This window comes from Mytilus trossulus, chromosome 1, assembly GCF_036588685.1.
Source record: "Mytilus trossulus isolate FHL-02 chromosome 1, PNRI_Mtr1.1.1.hap1, whole genome shotgun sequence".
Taxonomy (NCBI): domain Eukaryota; kingdom Metazoa; phylum Mollusca; class Bivalvia; order Mytilida; family Mytilidae; genus Mytilus; species Mytilus trossulus.
Genome location: NC_086373.1, coordinates 58445637 through 58470176, shown reverse-complemented (window position 1 = coordinate 58470176; position 24540 = coordinate 58445637). Strand labels below are relative to the sequence as shown.

General features: G+C 31.0%; 1 protein-coding gene across 4 annotated transcripts in view; it reads right to left on the bottom strand.

Moving 5' to 3' along the window:
* The window catches only part of LOC134728182 (olfactory receptor 2M4-like), a 31479-nt gene extending 6939 nt beyond the window's left edge, over positions 1-24540 (bottom strand). Inside the window, exon 1 of one of the 4 annotated variants that reach the window (XM_063592705.1) lies at positions 24481-24540. The gene's annotated coding sequence lies outside the window, so the exon portion shown is untranslated. Of the gene's footprint in view, positions 1-447; positions 520-8343; positions 8443-24480 lie in introns of those variants that run through there. The other 3 variants (XM_063592679.1, XM_063592696.1, XM_063592688.1) reach the window with 3 other exon arrangements.

Genomic DNA, 24540 nt, shown 5'->3' with positions numbered 1-24540 from the left:
CATCTGCTATAAGAGGAAAACAACAAAACAACAGAAAGACTGAAGCGCTCCAGAAAGTTAATATATTTATATATTGCAATCAAGTGAGAGTTAATGTTCTTGCTTAAAAAATTTAAATACATGTACCTTTAAAATCTTTTAAAGCAGCCAATTTATATAACATTTTCTTATATTATAGCTATTGCAAACTAAAATTTGAGGTGAAAGGAATGTTTAAACTGACATAATAAATAGTAAGCAATAAGTCCAAAAAGGTCTTGTGAAAACCTTTGAAACATCCGCTCATTACAAAATACAAGTTTAGTAAAAGAAACGGAATACATATTTCATGAACTTCGTTCTCTAACATATGTCTGTTTCTAACAAATCAGATATTTGTCTTGATTGAAAACATTCGTTTTAAAATTCCTTTAAAGGTAAACAACCATGCAAATTCTAATTACTCACTAAAATTGATGATCTTGGTAAATCAATCTTCTTTCTAAAATTCTATTACAAGAGCGATCTTTAAGGAGATGGGATTCAACTAAATAGATTAATAATAGAATATTACCTTAATGAGTCGCGTGGTGTAGCACAATTTACCAAACGGATGCAGTTGACGTCTACACCATTATGATAACCCATACTTTTTTTAACTATTATTATAGATACTAGATATATCAATATTAAATAAGATAATCATAAGCAGCATAATCGACATTCTTCAAAAAATTTAATCGAGATCGATAGAGATCGATCGTTTGATATGCTAGTTTTGTTTATCGTCTAACATTAATTTAAAATTTAGTTCAAGTGTTGGATTCTTGTGTATAGTGGAAGGGACATGTCAGTATGTTAGGATCTTGACCAAAACAATGAAAAATGTTAGAAATATATTGTCACTCGAAATACATCTGAAGAACATATCATTACGAAGTGTCAACTTATTAACCAATTGCAACCTAAAAATGCAACTTAGTATATTCAAAATTATGTAACATACTAGTCGAATTTATAATCACAAATTAAGATCAATTTGCGGGAAACAACAATGGACGTGGACAGAGGAAGGGATAGACAAATATTTTCCAATAGCTGCGGATTTAAATGTAAAGATAATGATACAAGAAACATAATTGATGTTTTGGAAGATATGTATATCTCTAAAACTTTGTCTACAATGTGGATCAGTATTTATTAAAGCAGATAAACTCAATGTAAATGAATGGTATTCTTATTAAAAAAAACATTTGGTTCAACCATATTTGACATGTGTTGTCGTTAGACACGGTAAAATAATTACTGTAGGCGTTAGGTTCATACACATGGTGATTATATTTTAGGTGATGGCCAAATCATCAATTCAGTCACATAGATATAGGAAGATGTGTTGTGAATGCCAATGAGACAACTCTCCATCCAAATAACAATTTTTTAAAAAGTAAACCATTATAGGTCAATGTACGGCCTTCAACACGGAGCATTGGCTCACACCGAACAACAAGCTAAAAAGGGCCCCAAAATTAATAGTGTAAACCCATTCAAACGGGAAATCCAACGGTCTAATCTATATAAAAAAAACGAGAAACGAGAAATACGTATATATTACATAAACAAACGATAATTATTGTACATCAGATTCCTGACTTAGGACATGCTTTCATTTCGCATGCAAACAAATTATGCCACACGAAAGCAGCCCTATCCCTATGAATGCAACCCAATAGAATTATAAGTTACGCCTGCCTAATGAATCAACCCTTTCTTTTTTAGTATTGTTCGTGTACGTCATTAGATTATGCTTTTACGAAAATCGCACATTTTATTCATTTAAAAAAGTGGTTAATAATAAATCTTATAACATAGCTAATTGGTATGATAAAATTAACGGTGAACTTTTTTATGGACCAGATACGCATTTCTAATTAGCCTTGAAAACAAAAACGTCATATAATTATTTCAGCTACAAAATGTACATAACGTATTCGTGTTATCATTTTGAGGTGAAACGAAGCAGTCATCATCTTTCTCGACAATTTCTGCCGACGTTTTGTGTAAACTTCACAATTCAAAATTGGAATAAAACAATTTTGTATTTCAAAACAAATTTGTAAAATCAGAATAATCATTAGATTTTTCTAGAAGCACGGTAATGTCTTCAAGCTCACACTAGTAGCAAAGGGGATTCAGATAACCCCTGAAAACAAACAAAAACTATCATATTAAAGTCGAGACTTCCATTGCATCCCCATTACAGTCATCTTTGCAACGGACATGATTCAGTAGAAAATAATAAATCTGACTTCTTGATAACTCAAATTTGAACCAAACAACTGATAACGAAAAATAAGGTTGGTAAAATATGCGATTAACTAACAAACGAAAAAAACTTGAGAAAATATGTAAAGGATGTGGAAACTCGTATAGCTCTTGTTGATTAAAGACTACCAACAAGTTTTTACTGCATTGGACCAAAATATACCTCAGTACAAAGCAGTTGTATCGTTACTACTTTAAATGGATAATTTTGATATCAACTTATACACAATTTACAAGTTTCAATTGTGCTGCAAAACGAATACAAAACGTTCTTTTATTCCACAGTCTGTTATGTGTACAAATCAATATGGAGCAAGACTCTCTTCAGTAACCGGAAAACAAAAATCAGTCATCTCTCAAAAACTGTCAGCAGAATGCGCTATGAAAAATGTTATTTCTTGAAATAATTTGAAAGGGTTATCTAATCGACATTACCTGTGAAAACATCAAGACGTGCAAGTTATCAACAAATCGGTTTAAAATAATAAGATCATTAAAACATACATTTACTGCAGGATGCATACTGATAAAAAAAAGGTTTTCAGTTCTGAACACGATCTCTTTGAGACTTGAAGGTTAATACATTCGTATCTTAGGGAGCTACCATTTGATTTTTAGGGGGGGGGGGGGGGGGGCTAGGATGAAAATTTTTGTCCTGCCTTTTTTTTTAGCTGTAATCTCTGTCCTGCCTTTTTATTTTTCACTCTGTTCGGTCCTGCCTTTTATTTTTTAGTTTATCCTGACTTTTTTTTACCTAAATTGTCGTCCTGACTTTTTTTTTTGCAAGTGTCTCATCCTGCCTTTTTTTTTTACTCAAAACTCCTGTCCTGCCTATTTTTTTCAAATTTCATCCTAGCCCCCCCATAAAAATCAAATGGTAGCTCCCTTAGACAGAATACAAAATGAGGATCTATTCGAGAACATACTTCACAATTAGAACTATGGTATGTCATCAATGGTTTTTTACAGATATTATGATCAGCAGTGAATACAATAATATTGCTTTAGAGATATTATGTCATATATATGTGATTTATATATCAAACATGCTATATTTAGGTACTCTCAAAAAAATACAATAATATTGCTTTAGAGATATTATGTCATATATATGTGATTTATATATCAAACATGCTATATTTAGGTACTCTCAAAACAAAATGTTAGTAACCTGGATAAGGCAAGTTTTTACTGCATTGGACCAAAATATACCTCAGTACAAAGCAGTTGTATCGTTACTACTGTTTTTTTAAATGGAGAATTTTGATATCAACTTATACAAAATTTACAAGTTTTAATTGTGCTGCAAAACGAATACAAAACGTTCTTTTATTCCACAGTCTGTTATGTGTACAAATCAATATGGACTTGCAAGACTCTCTTCAGTAACCGGAAAACAAAAATCAGTCATCTCTCAAAAACTGTCAGCAGAATGCGCTATGAAAAATGTTATTTCTTGAAATAATTTGAAAGGGTTATCTTATCGACATTTCCTGTGAAAACATCAAGACGTGCAAGTTATCAACATATCGGTTTAAAATAATAAGATCATTAAAACATACATTTACTGCAGGATGCATACTGATAAAAAAAAAAAAGGTTTTTCAGTTCTGAACACGATCTCATTGAGACTTGAACGTAAATACATTCGTATCTTAGACAGAATACAAAATGAGGATCTATTCGAGAACATACTTCACAATTAGAACTATGGTATGTCATCAATGGTTTTTTACAGATATTATGATCAGCAGTGAATACAATAATATTGCTTTAGAGATATTATGTCATATATATGTGATTTATATATCAAACATGCTATATTTATATACTCTAAAAAAATACAATAGTATTGCTTTAGAGATATTATGTCAGATATATGTGATTTATATATCAAACATGCTATATTTAGGTACTCTCAAAAAAATACAATAATATTGCTTTAGAGATATTATGTCAGATATATGTGATTTATATATCAAACATGCTATATTAAGGTACTCTCAAAACAAAATGTAAGTAACCTGGATAAGGCATGCAGCCTTAACAAAGCAAACTTATGGTCCAAGGGTCAAACCCAAATCAGACCTCTTCACGTGTTCGCTTTATTGTTATAATACATGTAAGACCAATCATCATTTTAAAAAATAGAACTCTGACGATTCCAATCCCACCCCATAGGATTATATAACGATCAAAATTCCAATTTTAGCAAATATCTTAATTTACTAATGATTTTAATTGTTGATGTTTGGCCACGTCAAGTGTCAAAAATTATACATTTCATAACGAGATGAAAATGAAACATGAAATCATCCATGGTAGTTCTACGGGAAAGGTTGTTGCAACAGCAAGAAATAGTTTGTATAACAAGACTGTTACCAAAAAGAGGTATGTTGGGTAGGGTAATAAATTCTGTTTTTCTGTAAATCATCTAAAGATTCCTTCGTTTATAAGAGTATCCGGAGAAAACATCAAATGCCTGCAGAAAAAAATCCTTAAGATCCTAGCCAATAAAGATCGGAGTCGAACGCCACGTTGGAACTTATATCACAAATACTGAAACTAATTAAATCTAGTAAGACAACCATACAATATTGCTTTATCATTATTGCAGAGGATGTCTAGGCCATTTTTGTAAAGTTATAAGGAATGAACAACAACTAGTCATGAATTTCTAATTCTCAAAATCTATGCAGATAAACATGCGTAAAGTGTTTAACCTTCATTCAGTTTGGTAGAGTCCCATTACAAATTACGAAACAGTTTTTGTTTCCGAAACCGGTTTCTAAATTTATGTTCCATAATGCACAAAGTGAGGCTCAACTTTTTCGAAGGTACAAAATTAAACCAAACTGTCCCAGATTAGGGGCAGAGTTGGGATCCCGCTAACATGTTTAACCCCGCCACATTATTTATGTATTTGCCTGTCCCAAGTCAGGAGCCTGTAATTCAGTGATTGTCGTTTGTTTATGTGTTACATATTTGTTTTTCGTTCATTTTTTTACATAAATAAGGCCGTTAGTTTTCTCGCTTGAATTGTTTTACATTGTCTTATCGGGGCCTTTTATAGCTGACTATATGCGGTATGGGCTTTGCTCATTGTTGAAGGCCGTACGGTGACCTATAATTGTTAATGTTTGTGTCATTTGTCTTTTGTGGATAGTTGTCTCATTGGCACCATACCACATCTTCTTTTTTATATTTTTAGTTGATTTAGCAGTATATTCAATAAACAATTATGTTCAGTATGTTTATAATGATATATTTAACCAGTAAGCAGATTGTATTTAAATCAACATTCAAATCACAAAATCTTATACAATAAAATTGAGAATGGAAATGGTGAATATGTCAAAGCGACAACAACCCGATCATAGAGCAGACAACAGCCGAAGGCCACCAATGGGTCTTCAATGTAGCGAGAATTCCCGCACCCGTAGGTGTCCTTCAGCTGGCCCCTAAAAATATGTATACTAGTACAGTGATAATGGACGTCATACTAAACTCCGAATTGTACACAAGAAACTAAAATTACAAATCATACAAGACTAACAAAGGCCAGAGAAAAGTAAACGCATAACAATACGCACATTAAAATTCAGTTCAAGAGAAGTCCAATCCGGTGTCAAAAGATGTAACAAAAGAAAATAAATAAAATGACAATAAAACATAAATAACAGCAGACGACTATCAGTTAACTGACATGCCAGCTCCAACCTCAATTAAACTGATTGAAAGATTATGTCTTCATCATATGAATATCAGGCACAATCCCTCCCGTTAGGGGTATTCTAATATATTATTTAAAACAAGTGATCGACCATATATAACCTTATACTTGTATTCTAATATAATCTTATTCAAAAATTCTAATATAATCTATTACTAGTTTCTAGCATAATTTTGTTCTATCATTATTATATAATTTTATAGATTTTAAAAAATAAATTCTTTTTTTTTTAAAATTCAATTATTGATAGTTTATTTAATAATTGATAGTTTATTTGATTATTGCTATTTTATATAATTATTGATTGTTCAAGTTTTGAAATTAAATAAAACATATAACTTTTGTGTTCTTGTCTTTCATGTTTGCTGATGTGCTTTTTGTATGTCCTTTGGTGTTTCTTTGATACATTTGACGTGTTACTGTACATAAACATCCGGTTATTGTGGTATTGTAATTTTTTTTAAATTTTTTTGTCTTTCAATTTTGCTAATGTACCTTGTCTTTATTCCTATTTGTGCTTATTTGTTACATATGTGTTTGTTTTTAGTGATAAAGATTATAACACAATGTTGACTACTGTACCCCTGGTTTTTTTTTTACATTTAAACCTTTTATGTCTGTTTGTTTATTTCACACATCGTTGTCAATATGATGAATTTTGATGCGACTGTCATACAAGTGTGATTTTTTGTTAGCTTTTAAACCGGGGTTTAATCCACCATTTTCTACATGAGAAAAATGCCTGTACCAACTCACGTATTTGACAATTGTTATCCACTCGTGTGCTTGAGCTTTTACTTTTGCCATTTGATTGAGGACTTAAATTGCGTTTAAAATTTTCCTCCGAGTTAAGTATTTTTGTGATTTTTCTTTTTCTATGTAAGGATATTTCATATCTATTTTAAGAATACAATCCCAAATTGAATTGGAGGAACAACACGATTAGTGAATTTTAGAGTACATTTATTATTTGTTAATGTTTTAGTGCGATTAATCAGGATGCACTTCAAAAATAATTGTTATTTTCCGGACACGTTATAACCCCATACCATATGTGTGTAACAAGTATTAAGGACAGCAGATACAGAAAGCAAATGATAAAATAAATTCCCATTTGTCTCTCTTGTATATATTTTCCGTGATAGTATTTGTTATTGTCCCCATTTGGTATTTGTTAATGTTTAAGTGCAATTTCTAAGAACGCACTTCAACAACATGTTCAATTCACAGACACCATATATGTGTGTACCAAGTTGAGCATCAACAGAAATCAAGTGATAGAACTAAAAAAAATCTCTGTATATCCTGCCTGTTATCTATTTTAGGTGTCCAATTTATTTTAATTGTAATAAGTTAGGAGTGCCTATGTGAAACCACCGATCTGGAGTACATAGAGTAATCCCCAACCTGGGTGTCAAGAGTAAACCACTAGCTCGGAATGTCTGTTTTTAAATCCCGAGCTGCAGTGCCTAAGGCAATCCATCAGAATGAAGTGTCTGATGGTAAACAACTGACATAAAGAGTCTGAAGAAAACCACCGACCTAGAGTCATTGATGTTGACAACTCACCTGCAATGCTGCGGTAAAATAACCGATCTATAACAAACACGTTACAGACAAACTGTTATTAAACAATCAAATATCTAATAAAGATCATCTACCTTAATTACAATATGCTGATGTGATAAAAGGAGTGGTTTACGACTATTTACATGTTCTCACGATAAGAACGTGAGAACCACCGTTTATACGGTAAAACACTTAAACATTGTAAATCAGTAACACCAACAGAATTGTTAATATATTAGAAGTGACTCGTATTGAATCTGTGTAAATTATTTTGTTTATCATATTTATGGAATGGATCTGTGTCACATTAATTGTTTACATGATTAAGTGTTTATATAAAAAAGAAGATGTGGTATGATTGCCAATGACACAACTATCCACAAAAGACCAAAATGACACAAACATTAACAATTATAGGTCATCGTACGGCCTTCAACAATGAGCAAAGCCCATACCGCATATAGACAGCTATAAAAGGCCCCGATAAGACAATGTAAAACAATTCAAGCGAGAAAACTAACGGCCTTATTTATGTAAAAAAATGAACGAAAAACAAATATTGAGTTTTGTAAAAAAAAAAAAAAAAAAGTCCAGCTGAGTGCTATTAACATTTACTGTGATGAATGCCTTAAGAATATTTATTAAATAGTTATTTTTATATAAAAGATCATACTTATATTGATTTCAAGCTAATATATAACAATTATCTGCAAAAAGACATTATAGTTAAACGTACTTACGTATACATACTTATCTATTACGTCCACAAATCACAAAATGATTCAAATTGTCCTTTTCCATGTATATATACAATCAATAGGAAATGAATCGGCTAAGAGCCTAGCGATAATTATACTGTAACCTCATAACACTCGTATATATACATGTACGCCTACTTATAGTTATTTTTTAAATATTTTTCTGTTAATTTTTTTCATATTTTGTATTAATTTTGTCTTTGTCGATGTCTTTATTTACGCTTAAGATATAAGCAGATTATGTATTATGAAATTTTTACGAAATTCAGTCAGAGATATCGGTTAAATTTAAATAAAATAACACTATCAATCTGAGTGGTACGAATTGCTATTCTCTGTTTACCTTCTTCAACTGAACGCTTAAAAAGCTAAATATTTGAAAGCCAATTGTGAATAAGTACCGAGACTTGCGCAAGGCACAACATGAGAGACACATTATCCAGGTAAACTTTTCACGAAAATGATGGAGCTCAAGTTTCTTAAATAAAAAAATGCAAAGGATATTCTTAGGTTAAACGATAAGGGAAAAAATTTGGTTATTAAAAAAAAGAAATGCAAAACCATGACTTAATGTTAATTGTTGTTTTGTATACGAAAACTCGTTAATTCATATTGGTACATTTCCAGATATATTTTGGATGTAAAGTGCTGTACATGTGAACTATTATATTGCATCAAAAATAATTGTTCATACTCACAATTTATCTTTTGCTTTAAAAGAACACAGGAAGGAAGCTGTAAAATTTAAAGAAAGGGGTTTGGCGGAACACATGGAAATTATTGTAATAAGTAGCTTTCTTTAATTAGATAGACATAAAATCAAATAAGACTTTTCGATATATAGTCGCCCTAAAAAGTTTAAGTTTTGTATCACTCTACATATATTCATTGTAACTATCAAAGACCTTGGAGACACCAGTGTGTTCATAAGAAAACTCATGAAAGACACCAGACGTTTAATTTTGTACACCACACGCGCAGATTGTTTAAAAACAAACACACCAGTGGCGTTTGAATTATATACGTTTAAAGACCAAATCAAGAACGAAGTTGAAGAGAATTGACGACCTGGAATTTCGAAAGGATTTTGGCAAATAAAGATGGGGTGAAATATTCCAAGAGAAAAAAGCCTATATTTCGAGCAATTAAACAAAATTGTACAAATAATTTATATATATGATCATATCAATGAGGTTTCACAGATATAAACGATAAGTATTCATTTATCTTTGAACTGCGAATGATTTTTTTTAATAGATCTTGCATAAATAGAATACGTCTTAACCCTTGTAAACGAAGTCTACTGTTCCCAACTGCGTCTTTCATAATTTTCTATAGTAGTTTTCAGTTCGGTTGAATACTTGATGTTCAATAATATTGTAGTATGAACATAATGCGTAAGTATTTGCAATGACCATGCCCTCTACTACGACGCTCATTGTAAAATAAATTAACTTATTAGCAAATAGATACACCAAGGAATAAACAAAACACACACATGTACGTTGTACATCTTTAATACGTCATTTCATCCATCTGAGAGTTGTCTCCAACTTCCTAAGCAATTCAGAAGATCTCTTCTCTATTGTGGCATGGAGTTCTCAATTCGAGGTTATTTGAATGATGATTATTCTTTGTCAAATAAACATTGTCGTACAAAACCTTATGGTAATTAAGGGTGTTTTAAGTGATAAAGGATGCTTAAGGGCGACATTTATTTACTTATGTCTAAAACGTGCTATTTGAAATTTCAGGCACAATTGTATATGATAAAAGTCGGATGTCAAGAACTGATGGCATATCCTCAAACATCGAACAGATATCAAAATTCATCTCTTAGATCACTGAGAAAATCATCGTAACAAACCACATATGTTTTCTATCTAGTATCGATTTTTCAATTCTAACATATAAGAAATTACATCAAAATGACAGGTTTATTTGTTGTGGTTCGTATGAAATATCCTTTTAACTTTATAATTAAAAAAACATGAAATTAGCCCTCTAGCTTACAATGTCGTGCCGGAATATCATATTTTTCAGACATATATTGTTTTTTTAAGATTAAAACCTTTTTACGCACAGGAAATGTTTGACTTTTTTTAATGTATGTTCTCAAAAGCCGTCACATTCTTATCTTCATGTTGTTAAACGTTTCGGTACAATGTAAAAGTCAGTGACGATATTTGTCATCTTAATTAATAGAACAGGATGGATGCCACGTTACAAGTCAGCTGTTTTAACTTACATCCCCATCATATCTTATTGGCTTACAAGGTCATTGATTGTATAGCTACAAAGACTACCAGAAATAGATTATCGTTGCAGTGTTTTGGTCTATTCGGAGCGAAAATATTCAAGGTGAGGAAAACGATGTCGGTAAAATATGACTTATACCGTCCTAAGGCTTATCTAATACATGTACATGTGATTTTTTAAGAAAATATTATATTTGTAGTAACGCATCATGTAAATGTAGCGGAATTTGATGAGACTGTTATTAAAGTGAGAGGGTTAGCGCTATAGAACCAGGTTTAATCCACCATTTTCTACATTTGAAAATGCCTGTACCAAGTCAGGAATATGACAGTTCTTGTCCATTCGTTTTTGATGCGTTTTGTTTTTTGATTTTGCCATGTGATTATGGACTTTCCAAATTGATTTTTCTCTGAGTTCAGTATTTTTGTGATTTTACTTTTTATATCCTCAGAGCATTTAGTGCTTATTTCTTATTAAACAAGAATCTTACAATCTGATTCGCTAATTGCTCCGGTTTAAATAACAACCCATCCATTTAGCAAAAGTCTAGACAAACTAGAATATGTTGTGTTCTTTCTCGTCTGAACGTGTTGATATTGTATTTGTCAGATATTTTTATATATTTTGCCATAATGTTTTTACTTTTATCATTTTTTTTTAATTTTACGTAATTATAAAACAACTATTGACTCTTGGTGAACCTACTCCTTTACTTTAAATACTTTCATAATTTCATCACAGTTCCAGTAGCATACTAACCTTAAAACTGAGGCTTTATATGAGTAGCTTCAAATAAATTTGAACATTTTCAAAGGTCAATTGATTAAATGGAAAACCTTTATCTAATAATATCGTGCGGTAGTGCAGTTTAGATTAAATATTTTTTGCAGTAATGACAATTTTTCGATCCATTTATAAAGCAAAATTACCGATTTTAGCATGTAATGTTATCAATTAGAAAATATATATGAACGGGTTATGTTTAAGTGGGTATACCAGTTCATTATAATTTGTTTTAAAGATAATTATTGTTTTTATATACAACATGTACAGCCAAGATTCAAACGATCATATTCTTTGATTTGTGTAATTACTACCAAATATGGCTAACTGCTAGTTCAGCAAGAAAAATAAAGATCAGTCAATGTCATTGAAAAATGCAAATAGTCTATAATGGTTTGTTAATTTGAAAAAGGAAATGGAACTTAAAATGACGAGTTCATTAGTTTTAACCTAAAATCGTCGATGTTTTCGTTTATACTTTCTGATAAACTTTACAATGCATAAAGTAGTGAAAGAAAAATAGATATTTTTTTCATATTCTTTTATTTTAATTGGATTAATTTAATCTTTTACATATATTTATTCCTTTTTTTATACTTTATGAATGGAATGTCATTCTTTTTGTTTTATTTTTGTTATGGTATTACATTAACAGCTGTATACTCTTGTGGAGAGGGCTTACATAGGCTATGCTGTTGTCCAATTTATTTCAATTTATTTGAATAAAATATTGTTTAAACTAAACTAGTTAAACTAACAGCTGTATACTACCGTTGTCTTAATTTCACATTAGCTGATTTGTAAGATTTCAGTTATAATACATTATGAAATCCCATTAATGCGAATTATTTCAGGTAACTAAGATTGCTCTCTTCCATTTTAAAGACGTTTGGTTTTTACCCACTTTGTGTTGACAATATATATTCTGTAAACATATACAAACTTTAAAGCACTCGGTATGTCAATTTGCAAGTTCCAAGATTGCTGATTAATTAACGATTAACTGATTACAGCTAATAGATAATACCAAAAATGTCTAAAAAGTCAAATGAAGTACGAAGTTGAAAGCATTGAGGACCAAAAATTAAAACGTTTTGCTTTTTGAAACGAATCAACACTTTGATTCAATTTTAAGTATCTAATATTTTTTCTTTACCTAAATGTTTACAGATTTTGAGAACGCATGATCAATAAAAGAGAAATCTTAAAATAGGTATTCACAAAATATGATGATTTGTTATTTAGTCGCTTATCTGATGAAAAAATGATTAACGATAGGTTATTAAAATGAGGTATTGAAGTTTACCAATGATATAACGGTTGAAAAGCCAATTACAAAACAAAGTGTGTGACCAATGAAACAAATTTTAGGATACCAATTTTATTGCAGAAAAATCGCAATCGACAATTAATAATATTGTTTAAGTGATACCCAGACAAACATATCTCGTTTGATGTGTTTGAGCTTTTGATTTTGCCATTTGATTAGGAATTTTTTGAATTTTCCTCAGTGTTCGATATTTTTGTGATTTTACTTTTTGCTTACATTCTATATGCATCTTCACAATTTTGGGGTTATGAGTTTGAAGGTACCTGTAGTATATTTTGCCCCTCTTTAAGAACAAGTTAGCAATTACACAAGAGCAGAATTTAATTGGAGTATTTCTAGAAGAAATTAAGTTCATCCATTTTAGTCTTCAGGATATATTTTTCATTGATTATTTTTTTTTATCCCACTGAAAGAGGAAAAAAGAAAGAGAATAACGCATTCAAATAGATGACATCCATTTCAAGACAGAAGCCGAGCCGTTGTGTGTCTTTATATATCATGTGTTTTCTGCCATTTAATGTTTTATGGTTTTGAAAAATATAAGGAATAATTTTTTTTACATTAAATCATAAGGTTTTTTTTTTAAACTACGGGTTTTTTTAAAAGAGTTTAACATATTGTTTTGACATTTGTCTTTTGTTAGGATTGTTAAATACCAGACGATGTATTTGACATGTCTCTTTGTTTATTTTTAGTAATAGTATTATTAATATTAATAGTAGAACGTATACGCTTGCTGTCGTAATAAGATTTTAGCAAATATTTGGTCTACGTTATTCTTAAAGGGTTCTGAATACATAGGAAAAATTAAGACACCGAAATATTGGCCAAGAATTAAAACAAAACATGCAATTGACACTTAAGTTACACAATTAAATAGTTAATTTTCTGGTATAGATTCTACATGGCACGTCTAAGAATAATATTTTTTTCAAATCTTTAATGTGAACAGTGCTTTTCACTTCTAATTACTAGGAGGCTGAAATGCTAAGCTCTTATTCTGTATAATATCAACCTGATATAGAGTTTTCAGTGATATTCTAGTACCTGCTTCTGATATCCTTGTATTTATAAATGACTGTCAATACCCTATTTCAAATTATTAAGTACTTCTAGTATTTCCTTGAGCGACGTATAAAGAATTAATAACATAAAGATCAAAATAGTTTGTGAATCAACAATATATTTATAAGTACATGTTCACTACCAACAAAACATCAACTTTATTAAAGATATGTTGTTTCATATACTTATTCTGGCAAAATTATTGTTTTATTCCTCTATATTTATTTTAAGTAGCAAGTGCGGCAGTGTAAACATAATAATATAGGGTTATTGCATGGATATTGGGAAATATTGTCACGAGTAGAATTTTTCATTGAACGCGTCTGCGAGTGCAATATATGTTTTGCGAGGGGCATTATTCCCCAATATCCATGCAATAGCCCTTTTATTGTATAGCAATATAGTATTTGAAAGTAAAAATTGGTTTAAACTAAGATTTTGTCGTTGATGACGTCATGAATTTTGAAGATTTATTGCACTAGTGCAATATAAGAATTTATTGCACGCTAACTTTTGGTTACTTTCTGTGGAAAATATTATATTGCCATACAATAATTATATATATGGCATTTTTAAGACCAGACCTATTTGCGAGGTTTTATTTTCCCGTAGATTATATTTTTCAGACTGAGTCTGTATTTAAATTGATTCTAATTTTGCAGAAATATGAAATTTACGCGTGGTGGTATTTTCGCGGTTTCATTTCAAATAGAGAAAATCACGCCTTGTTTTATATGTGTCTCTTTAGTACTCTGATTAACCCAAACGTCGCTGATCATCGTTTTTATTATTTCAAAACACTTGTATATTAGACATTCACAATCTAGATTTCATACTTAAATTGATGACGATTTTCATTTCCAATTGTTATTTTTATTTTCCTGATAGCAAAATCTACCCTTAGCAAGATGTCTTTGTAAAGTGACGTCTCAGATGTTAAGTGAGGATTTGTCTCCATATTAAAAAGAACTAAAACATGGGTATCTATCATTTTAAGTGCCGTTTTAACACACAATCGATTTCAATGGGTACTAATTGGGCTACTCTTCGGGGCGACTTGTTTTTTGTACTCGTATGAAGCAGAATTCTTTCAGATTCTTCTCAAAGACAAAACGTAAACTCTTCTTTAATTCTAATAGCAAATGTATTGATGATTTCCTAAAACTGAATAATGCATACTTCAGTCGTCAGTATATATCCTGCTGACATTGAAATTAATGAAACTACTAATACTAGAGAACTGCTTCATACTTTCATATTGAAATATTTCAACTTCCCAATTATCTATTTCTATCTTCTCAGCAGTAACATACCATCTGCTCTGTTGTATGGTGTTAACATATCTCAATTGGTGCGTTATGCTCGAGCATGTTTAAACTAAACGAACTTCATATACAGGACTGTGCTCCTACGCAGAAACTGCTCCAACAGAGTTATGAAGAGGAAAGATTAAAAATGACACTCGGTAAATTTTATGGATATAATTACGAATTGGTTAATCTATCCGATATGTTTTTGCTAAACTAACTAACGACAATTTTACCACGTCTTAGATTGTTGTTTGGCATCTATGTTGTCTGTCTGCTAAGTACTGAACGTGACATATTCCTCAAATGACTGTTTTGCCGAGTCTGAATTCGAATTGCTGTACGACATGTCTCGTAATTTATATATCCAACATTTGTGTATTTGGTTATGAATATCTTTTGTAGGTTTGGTTGAATATTGTGTTCTTTCTTATTGTTTGTGGTTTGAATTCTGTATCTTTGGTACATTTTACAATAAGACTTACACACATGTATGTTTCAGTATAGGTGACTTAAATTTCATTTTCCGTTAATAATGTATTGTTTCAGTTTAAATAATGACGTCGTAACAGCATTCATTTGAAATAGGCTTTCAATATCGTCAGAATTATGGTCATTATTTAGACTGGTATATATATGTATCGTTAAAATAATTCTGACATTTTTGATCCCTGTCGCGTAGTGTTGTCATTTTTATCGATTTTTTTAATTCAAAATATTGCCATATACACGAGAAATTTGGCTTGCTATATAACCAGGTTCCAAAGCACCGGCAGTTGTTATCGAATAGTCCGTTTCTATGTATGTAAGCGTTTGTTTTTGTTGCACATCAGTGTTTCTGTTGTTCCGTTGTACAGTTTTCCTTTTATAATTGATGTGATTCTCTCGGTTTTAGTTAGTAGCCCAGATTTGTTTTCCCTTAATTGTTTTATGACTTTTGAATAGCGGTATACAGTTGTGTACAGAAAATGCCTGTACCAAATCAGGAATTTTGACAGTTGTTATCCATTTGTTTGATGTGCTTGAGCTTTTGATTTTGCCATTTGATAAGGGACTTTCCGTTTTGAATTTTCCTCGGAGTTCAGTATTTTTGTGATTTTATATTTTGTTACCTTTATTGGATATATAGCTCTTCAAGTGTTTATGTCTTATAGCCCCTTGGTTTTTGTATTGATTGGTATGAGTGTTCTTGATGAAGGTATATCCAGAAAAGTGTTTTAATGCACAAAGTAAATACGTTATTATTATCATTGTCGCAGCTGGTAGTAGATTTCATCGCAAGAACCGATTTCCCTTAGAGAACATAAAAACTACCATATGGAGTTGAATGAATTAGCTTTGCCTACAGATGTCATGTTGTATACACAAATTAACTATTTGAAATGTTCTTTTAATCTTTCATTTTGACTAAAAGCCTTATTGATAAATGTTCTGCTAGTTATACTCTAAAGGATTTACCAAATTGTTTAGTGAATTTCGGGTATCAATATATTTGACAATAAATTAACTACAGATCAAACCAGTTTATGTCCGAATTACACAAGTAAAAAAAGTACTTAAACTATTGGCACAACAAAAGATACCTTTAGTACGTGCACAAAAAAGGTAAAGCTTTAAAACGTCAAACGAAGTGATGCAATTCACTTCAATGTGCTCTGCATGAACTATAAAGGCAACAGTAGTATACCGTTGTTCAAAACTCATAAATCCATGGACAAAAATCAAAATCGGGGTAACAAACTAAAACCGAGTGAAACGCATTAAATATAAGAGGAGAACAACGATACAACACTAAAATGAAACACAGTCAGAAACAGACCAAGCATCAGACAAAATCCCACGAGAATAACAAATATAACATCAAGTCCAAATACATGAATTTGGGATAGACAAGTACCGTGACACGTCTTATCGCAATGTGAATTTACACTAAAAAAAAAAGAGAAAAAAAACGACGCAACGTTAAAATGTAACACACACAGAAACGAACAATAATATAACAATGGCCATATTCCTGACTTGGTACAGGACTTTTTTAAAGGAAAAATGGTGGATTGAACCTGGTTTTTTGGCATGCCAAACCTCCCTCTTTTATGGCCATGTGAAATATAACATCAAAATGACAACACAACACCACATGACTACGATATAAATAAATTGGAGAACACAATTGACAAAGAAACACACAAACAACAGCCAACAAAAGGCAACCATTTCAAAATTTTAATACGCCAGAAGTGCATTTTGTCCACACAAGACCTACTAGTGACACCCAGTTACAAAAGTTTGAAAGCCGAAACAAGTACAAAGTTGAACAGCATTGAGGACCAAAATCAAGGTCAATACTTTTTCCATGAATCACACCAGGGACTGAAATGTCTCTCTACGGGTGGCAATAGTGAGCCATAAGTTAGTTCTATTTTTTTTATATTTTTTTTGGTGGAGTTTGAGTTAATCAATAAAAGCAACAGTAGTATATCGCTATTCGAGTATAAAAAAAATCCGGTTACACGCTTAAACTGAGGGAACACATTATATATAAGAGAAAAACAATGAAACAACAGAAACACTTAAGTGGTATTGATTTCTTTACTGAATTAATTTCAGCTATCCAGTTTGATTTTTTTTTTAGTTTATTTAAAACGATGCCTTGAGAAATACAGCCTTTTTCATCTATGATTTCATTTACATAAATCAGATTGCTTTTAATCCATTTTTTTTTTAAGATATAGCTTTATTTTCAAATTTAATAAATTTATTGTTCCATAATATTTGTTTTCTTAAGCTTATATCTGTAAATGTTTCTGCTTTTTTTGTTAGACCTCCACCAGTTAATTTCCACCATTTAATAATATCTTTATAAAAATCTGGGATGTGTTCAATGCTTTCGCCTGGCTTATCCCCACTGTTTGTTTGAAACACTAACCAATTTGACACAAAATTATAAAAATAGTGCTGAGGTATAATTTTCCAACCTCCTTCACAAACATTTACTAATCTTTTTACCCAAATAGCTTTTAAAGCAGTGAAATAACTCCTTATATCTATCATATCCAATCCCCCTTTTCATATGGACCAATTCTTGAATTTCATTTTACTTTATCTGGTTTATTATCCCAAACAAATTTAAAACAGCTTTTTTCTATTTTTTTTTCTATTTCTCTGGAACTATCCAGGCAGATCCCACAAAAGTAAAAATAGGCATAGTGTTTTAATTATCATTTTTTTCCCAAATAGTAAGATTTCTTTTTTGCCAAGAACAAAATAATCTATTCACCTTTACAATTTTGTTTTCCCAATTTTATTTTTCACATTCCTCCCTACAATGCCTAAAGCATATGCCAAGAGTTTTAACTGGTCCATTACTCCAGTTAATTCCCTCAATTTTGTCTTTACATGATTTCAGCTTAACCCCTCTGTTTTATTTCTATTTAATTTCAATCCTGAATAAGAACCAAATATTTCAATTTCGTTCAGAGCTACTTGAACGTCATAATTAAAACAACAAAATAAAGTAGTGTCATCTGCTAGTTGCGAAATTTTTATACTATGACTTTTGCAATCTAATTTGATTCTTATCCCTTTAAAATCAGTATTGCTTCTTAATCTTTAAACCATAATTTCCACAGATAAAACAAATAATAATGCAGATAAAGGACATCCTTGGCGTGTACCTCTGGTGTTTTTAAAGACATCAGATATCAAACCATTAATCATAACACATGTTTGAATATCGATATATAAAGTCTTAACCCAATGCCCATCTTATAAAAGAATAATTAAATCCAAAATGTTTTAAAACTGAAAACATAAAGTTCCATTCTAAAGAGTCAACGCCTCTCAATTTTGTATAAATCAGTGAAATCAATGATATCTTGTATCTGTCTAAGATTAAAACCAATAAATCTACTGTATTCTTTACATATCCAGTTTGGTCTTCTTTAACAAGTTTGGGTTAGATTTTTTTCAATCGTTGTGCTAGAGCATACGATAGAAGTTCCATGTCTATAATATTTAAAAGAGAAATAGGACGGTAATTATTTAGTGACAATGGATCACCTTTTTTAAATAATAGTGTTTATACAATTGTACACTGTGTTTGATCTTTATGTCCACTATTAAGAATATTTACTACTATGAACTTTAATTTATCCCAAAATTGTCTATTAAATTCAACTGTTAGACCGTCTAATCCAGGAGATTTATTAAGTTTCATTTGATAAATAGCATCTGAGCATTCTTTTACTGTAATATCCCCATAATATTGACAATTGCTACCTTTGTTATGTTCAAGATCCAGACCGTTATGGGGGCATTCGTGTCACAACCAAGTCCTCTTTTTTTTCACATATATATATATAAAGATTTTATCACCGAATCCAACTTCTCGTCGAAGTGAATTTTGCAATGAGCAACACTAAGACTATCACAATTGAGGCTACTTAACCTTCAGTAACCTTGGGTTCACTTATGTTTAGTTTGTTTGTTTTCCTTTTTGTTTTTATATATTATGCAGTGCTTTGTCATCTATTTGTCTTTCATTTTTTGTTATCGTTTTCTTCGAATTATTTTTACGGTACATATTATTGCTTTTCGTCCATTGGTATATCCTTTATCTTTTATTTTTTTAGTCTGAAAGTTTTTTTTAATATAAATTAGAAGATGTGGTTCCCATTAGCATGAGTGCAAATGAATTAACTCTCAATCCATGTCACCTTTGAAGACACATGCTGGCTGATTGATGTCATACTTATTCTTTTTAAGTAAATGAGAGGAAATAAGTGTTTACCGTTGACAATATTTCATAAATCCATTGAGAAGATACAATTCAAGGATAAAACAATACTGCGGGAATGCTATGAACTTATAGGTAGATCTAGGCCGCGGATGCTAAGCGTGACCTTCTACGCACGAAATATTGTCTTAACAACTACGTCGTACGCATCTTCTGCTACTTTGTTTAACGGTTTAAAAAAACAAACTTAAAGTGTCCGATTAGAACTAAGGTTAAAAATAGAAAATTATCGTAGCATGATGACCAGATATTCCCCATTGTCTATCTGTCTTAATATTGATTGATGTTGTGAACTTAAACATTTCATCAACCTTAGTTCTAACAGATGAACTTATTCCTTACCAAAATATCTAAGTGGAATGGCAAAATCAACAAAGTTAACAGTTAAAAGGAGAACTCGCCATTAATATTTATATTGGGTGATCCAGTCAAAAAACATGCCTTCCCTCAAAAGAGCGGAAATTTGGTTTCATCCGCGTTTTAACGTTTATGCAAGAAAGGTATTGATTGAAATTCAGATGAGAACGTGTTTTTTTTTTTTATAAAGAGCAATTCACAAATAGTGTTAGCATTTCTCTTTTGATATACCAAACGACGCCGAGAAAAGCATTATATTGAAGTTAGGTGTCAATTTGAAATAAAATGTTAGTATGCGAATATATTTCTCAGAACTACTAATTTTGCAACAAAAAAACAAACGATGTAACACACACAGAAACAAACTATAAAATAACAATTGTCATTTTTCGGACTTGGTACAGGACATTTTAAGACAAATGGTGGATTGAACCCGGTTTTGTGGCTAGCAAAACCTCGCTCTTTATGGCAATGTTAAATATATCTTAAAAGGACATTGAATGCGAATACACCGAGAAGATCGCACGTAAATATAACTACTCTATAAGTATATTTCTCTACTTCATACTAGATATATCCCTTTTCTGACCTGTTGGTTGTTTTTATTTCTCTAATTGTTACTTAAAATAATAGAAATAAATTCAAAAAACCACAGGTCAAAAACAAAATTGTCGCTAAAGCATAGGAAAACGTACCAATTCGCTTATACAATGTACATGTATAACAAAATATACAGTAGATTGTGGTAAAAAGCCTGCATACGTAACTTTTTCATCACTATATTAAGAAGCTTTCACCCGGTTTTTAATTATCTGTTTATTGTTGCTAATTCGTTAGAAATATTGTCATTTTGATTATTTAAGGATGGACTGATAGGCTTAATTCTGGCATTATGTTAGAATTTTATGTGATTATCCTCTGATAATAGATTGTAATGTGAATATCATCTGACTGGTGAAAAAGTCTTCATACATTTTCATACATGTTGCTTGTTTACAAGGTAAAAGGTCTCAGGTTGTTTCATGTTACAATAGTTTAAATGGTCAAGTTCAACGATGATATAGGTCAACGAAAATTGTCAAATCAGGAGTGCGGTACTGTATGGTAAACAACATTATATATATAGATTTTTTTTAGTATTAAAGGAGTAGGTCCGGTAAGAGCTCTTTTTGGCCCCAAAATATAGCAGTTTTACCAAATTGTTAAAATGTAAACTTTTAGTTATTTATTGGATAGTAGAATGGTTCTGCTACATAAATATTGGCTGTATTTGGCAATACAATGCACATATATTGAGAACTAGCACCATTAAGTCATGCTTAAATTACTGAAATTATCAAAATTCAAGCATTTTAGTTAAATTTAAGACGGTTTCCGTGTAAAACGAAAGTGGCCGCATTCGTGTTCATCCAAAATATTAAAATGGAAGTTGTATTTGATGATAATACATAACAAATATAAAGATTGAGGATGAACACGGATGCGGCCACTTTCATTTTTGACAAAAACCATCTGAAAATTGACATTTTTTTCGCGTATTTGGTAGATTTTTCATATTTTAGCTTGAATCGGATCGTTTTTTATGACTAAATGAGTTAAAATCTTTCACAAAAAATAATAAAATCAAATGAAATAGACACTTAAGAGTTTAAAAAATGGTCAAAATCTTTCGTCAGATGAAACTGAAATTTGAGGCCAAAATCGATCCTTACCGGACCTACTCCTTTATATTAAGATCCATTTTGTTACATCTTGTGATAAATTTTATTTGGCAATCGCCAATGGCAGTCAGCAGGGTAAAAGAACATCAGTTGTTCGACCTGTTAGTCAAATGCGTTTTGTTTAAATATACTTTTTCTCTTTTTTTGGTCTTTTGGAAAATGTTGTTTGTGCTGTTTTTATACCCTTCTACAACGAAATTTGTTTTATATGCACACGTATAAAATTGCGGTTTTTATCCAACGCAATCATAGGTTTGAACGTAGTTTTCAATTTAGACTCGTTTATATTTTTTCGTTTGGGCTTGTATCATATTTTCCCTCCGGTTTAAATGATCCGTTCATCCTATATTGACTCTTAAAATTCAAGAGTTTATCTAAAAATGAGGGTACTATTTCTAAAAATGAGGGTACTTTTTATATGGCCTTCCAAATACCGTTTCGATCCCTAACATCACTGAAGAGACATTTATTGTAGAAATCCGGATCTGGTGAACTAAAAAAAATTATTGACACCGTATGTGTGTGGCATAACATCGTGGCCAAAAGTTATTTTTTCTGTTTAGTATTAAATTTATATTAAGATCCATTTTGTTACATCTTGTGATCAATTTTATTGAGCAATCGCCAATGGCAGTCAGCAGGGTTGGAGAACATCAGTTGTTCGACCTGTTAGTCAAATGCGTTTTGTTTAAATATACTTTTTCACTTCTTTGGTCTTTTGGAAAATGTTGTTTGTGCTGTTTTTATACCCTTCTACAACAAAATTTGTTTTACATGCACACGTATAAAAATTGCGGTTTTTATCCAACACAATCATAGGTTTGAACGTAGTTTTCAATTTAGACTCGGATATATATATACTGTATATACAAAACTGTAATCATTTTGTGTTGTTGCTATGTATGAATGTTTGTAACATATGGTCTGAGGTAATATAGTTTAAAATGTGCTGCCGGTGTGCTACTAGAGCCCAAGAATAGTGCAATTTGTCCGAATTGTTTGAAACGTCGCACGATACTGGTGTCACCTAACGTTAAAAGAATTAGCGGAAACAATTATTATTTGTTTTTTTCTATTAATTTGTATTATAGAGGATCCGACTGTTATAGTCCGGAAAACACTTCAGTTCCGCGTGGAAATCTCTCTCCCAAACCCTTCTTTGTGAATCGGTAGAGCTTCAAAATAAAACATTAATTTTAAAGTTTCCTTATTTTAAGTAACAAAATAAAATAGCCGTATTCGAAATCGTCAGTGAAAACCGCAATCATGACAATAAGACGTTAAAAGCATATTTTATGAAATAACGTCAGAATCGGATGTGGGGACATTGTATCGGACATTTTAGTTTTATCTGATATCTTGTATATTAGATGTAATTTATGGGAATTTAATATCAAAATAGAGATAAATTTTTGTTCTTTTATCCATTATAAAAAAAAACATGTAGCGAATGGCACTGTATCAAATAAACATCATGAAAACACACAAAACGTAACCCTACGTTTAATTTGGTTTGAAGGGGACAAAATGTCGGACATTGCTAATCAAGAAATTGTTTTAAAACTTCCTGATTATTGCATGAGGCGAAAGTGTGATCTTTGTACAAATACTAGTATAAGAATTATTTACTTTCGACATGAGGATTACTCTGGAATTCCCTTTTTGGGACAAATTAAAAAAAAATACGGCAACATTTCATGGTTTTATTGAGTTTCAATTAATGAAAATGGTCTGTTATTTATACAAAATTGCAATAATCTAAAAGAAGAGTTTAATAGTTTTAAAATGATATACAACAGTTTATAATATCATTGTTTATGTTTAAAAATTAACAAGATGAATGTGCCTTCTCCGTGATTTCACCAAAGTAACACCAGTAGCGTAAAAAACAGAATGCGGTAAGAACTTTATTATATTAGTGTAGAATGCGGTAAGAACTTCATTATATGAATAGAATGCGGTATGAGTTTAAGTATATGAGCAGAATGCGGCACTTATCTAATTATATGAGTAGAATATGCTAGTATAGTGGGACGGAACATAAATCTGCTTTGTTTTATAAGAAACATATATTGTATAGCGCAGTGTTGCGCTTTACAAACTGAAAAATGTATTCTAAACGTCTTAATTGTTTAAACTTTTACTAAAATGAAACATAAAGATATAGGAAGATGTGGTGAGTGCCAATGAGACAACTCTCCATTCAAAAAACAATTTATAAAAGTAAACCATTATAGGTCAAGGTACGGCCTTCAACACGGAGCCGACTCACGCCGAACTGTGTGCTATAAAGGGCCCCAAAAATTAGTAATGTAAAACCATTCAAACGGGAAAACCAAACATATACGGAATGTTAAAATGGAAAATGCATCTTGAACCATTTCTAAATGTTTTGCGAAATGTTTTGCAAATATTCATCCAAGAAAATTTATTAGATAAAAAAAAACCAACAACAGATAATAGTTAATCCAAATATGCCGAATAATGTACTATTTGACTTACCTGAAACAGTTATTTAGCAATTTAGTGGTACTGTCTTTATTCTTCAAAAGCACATTAGCC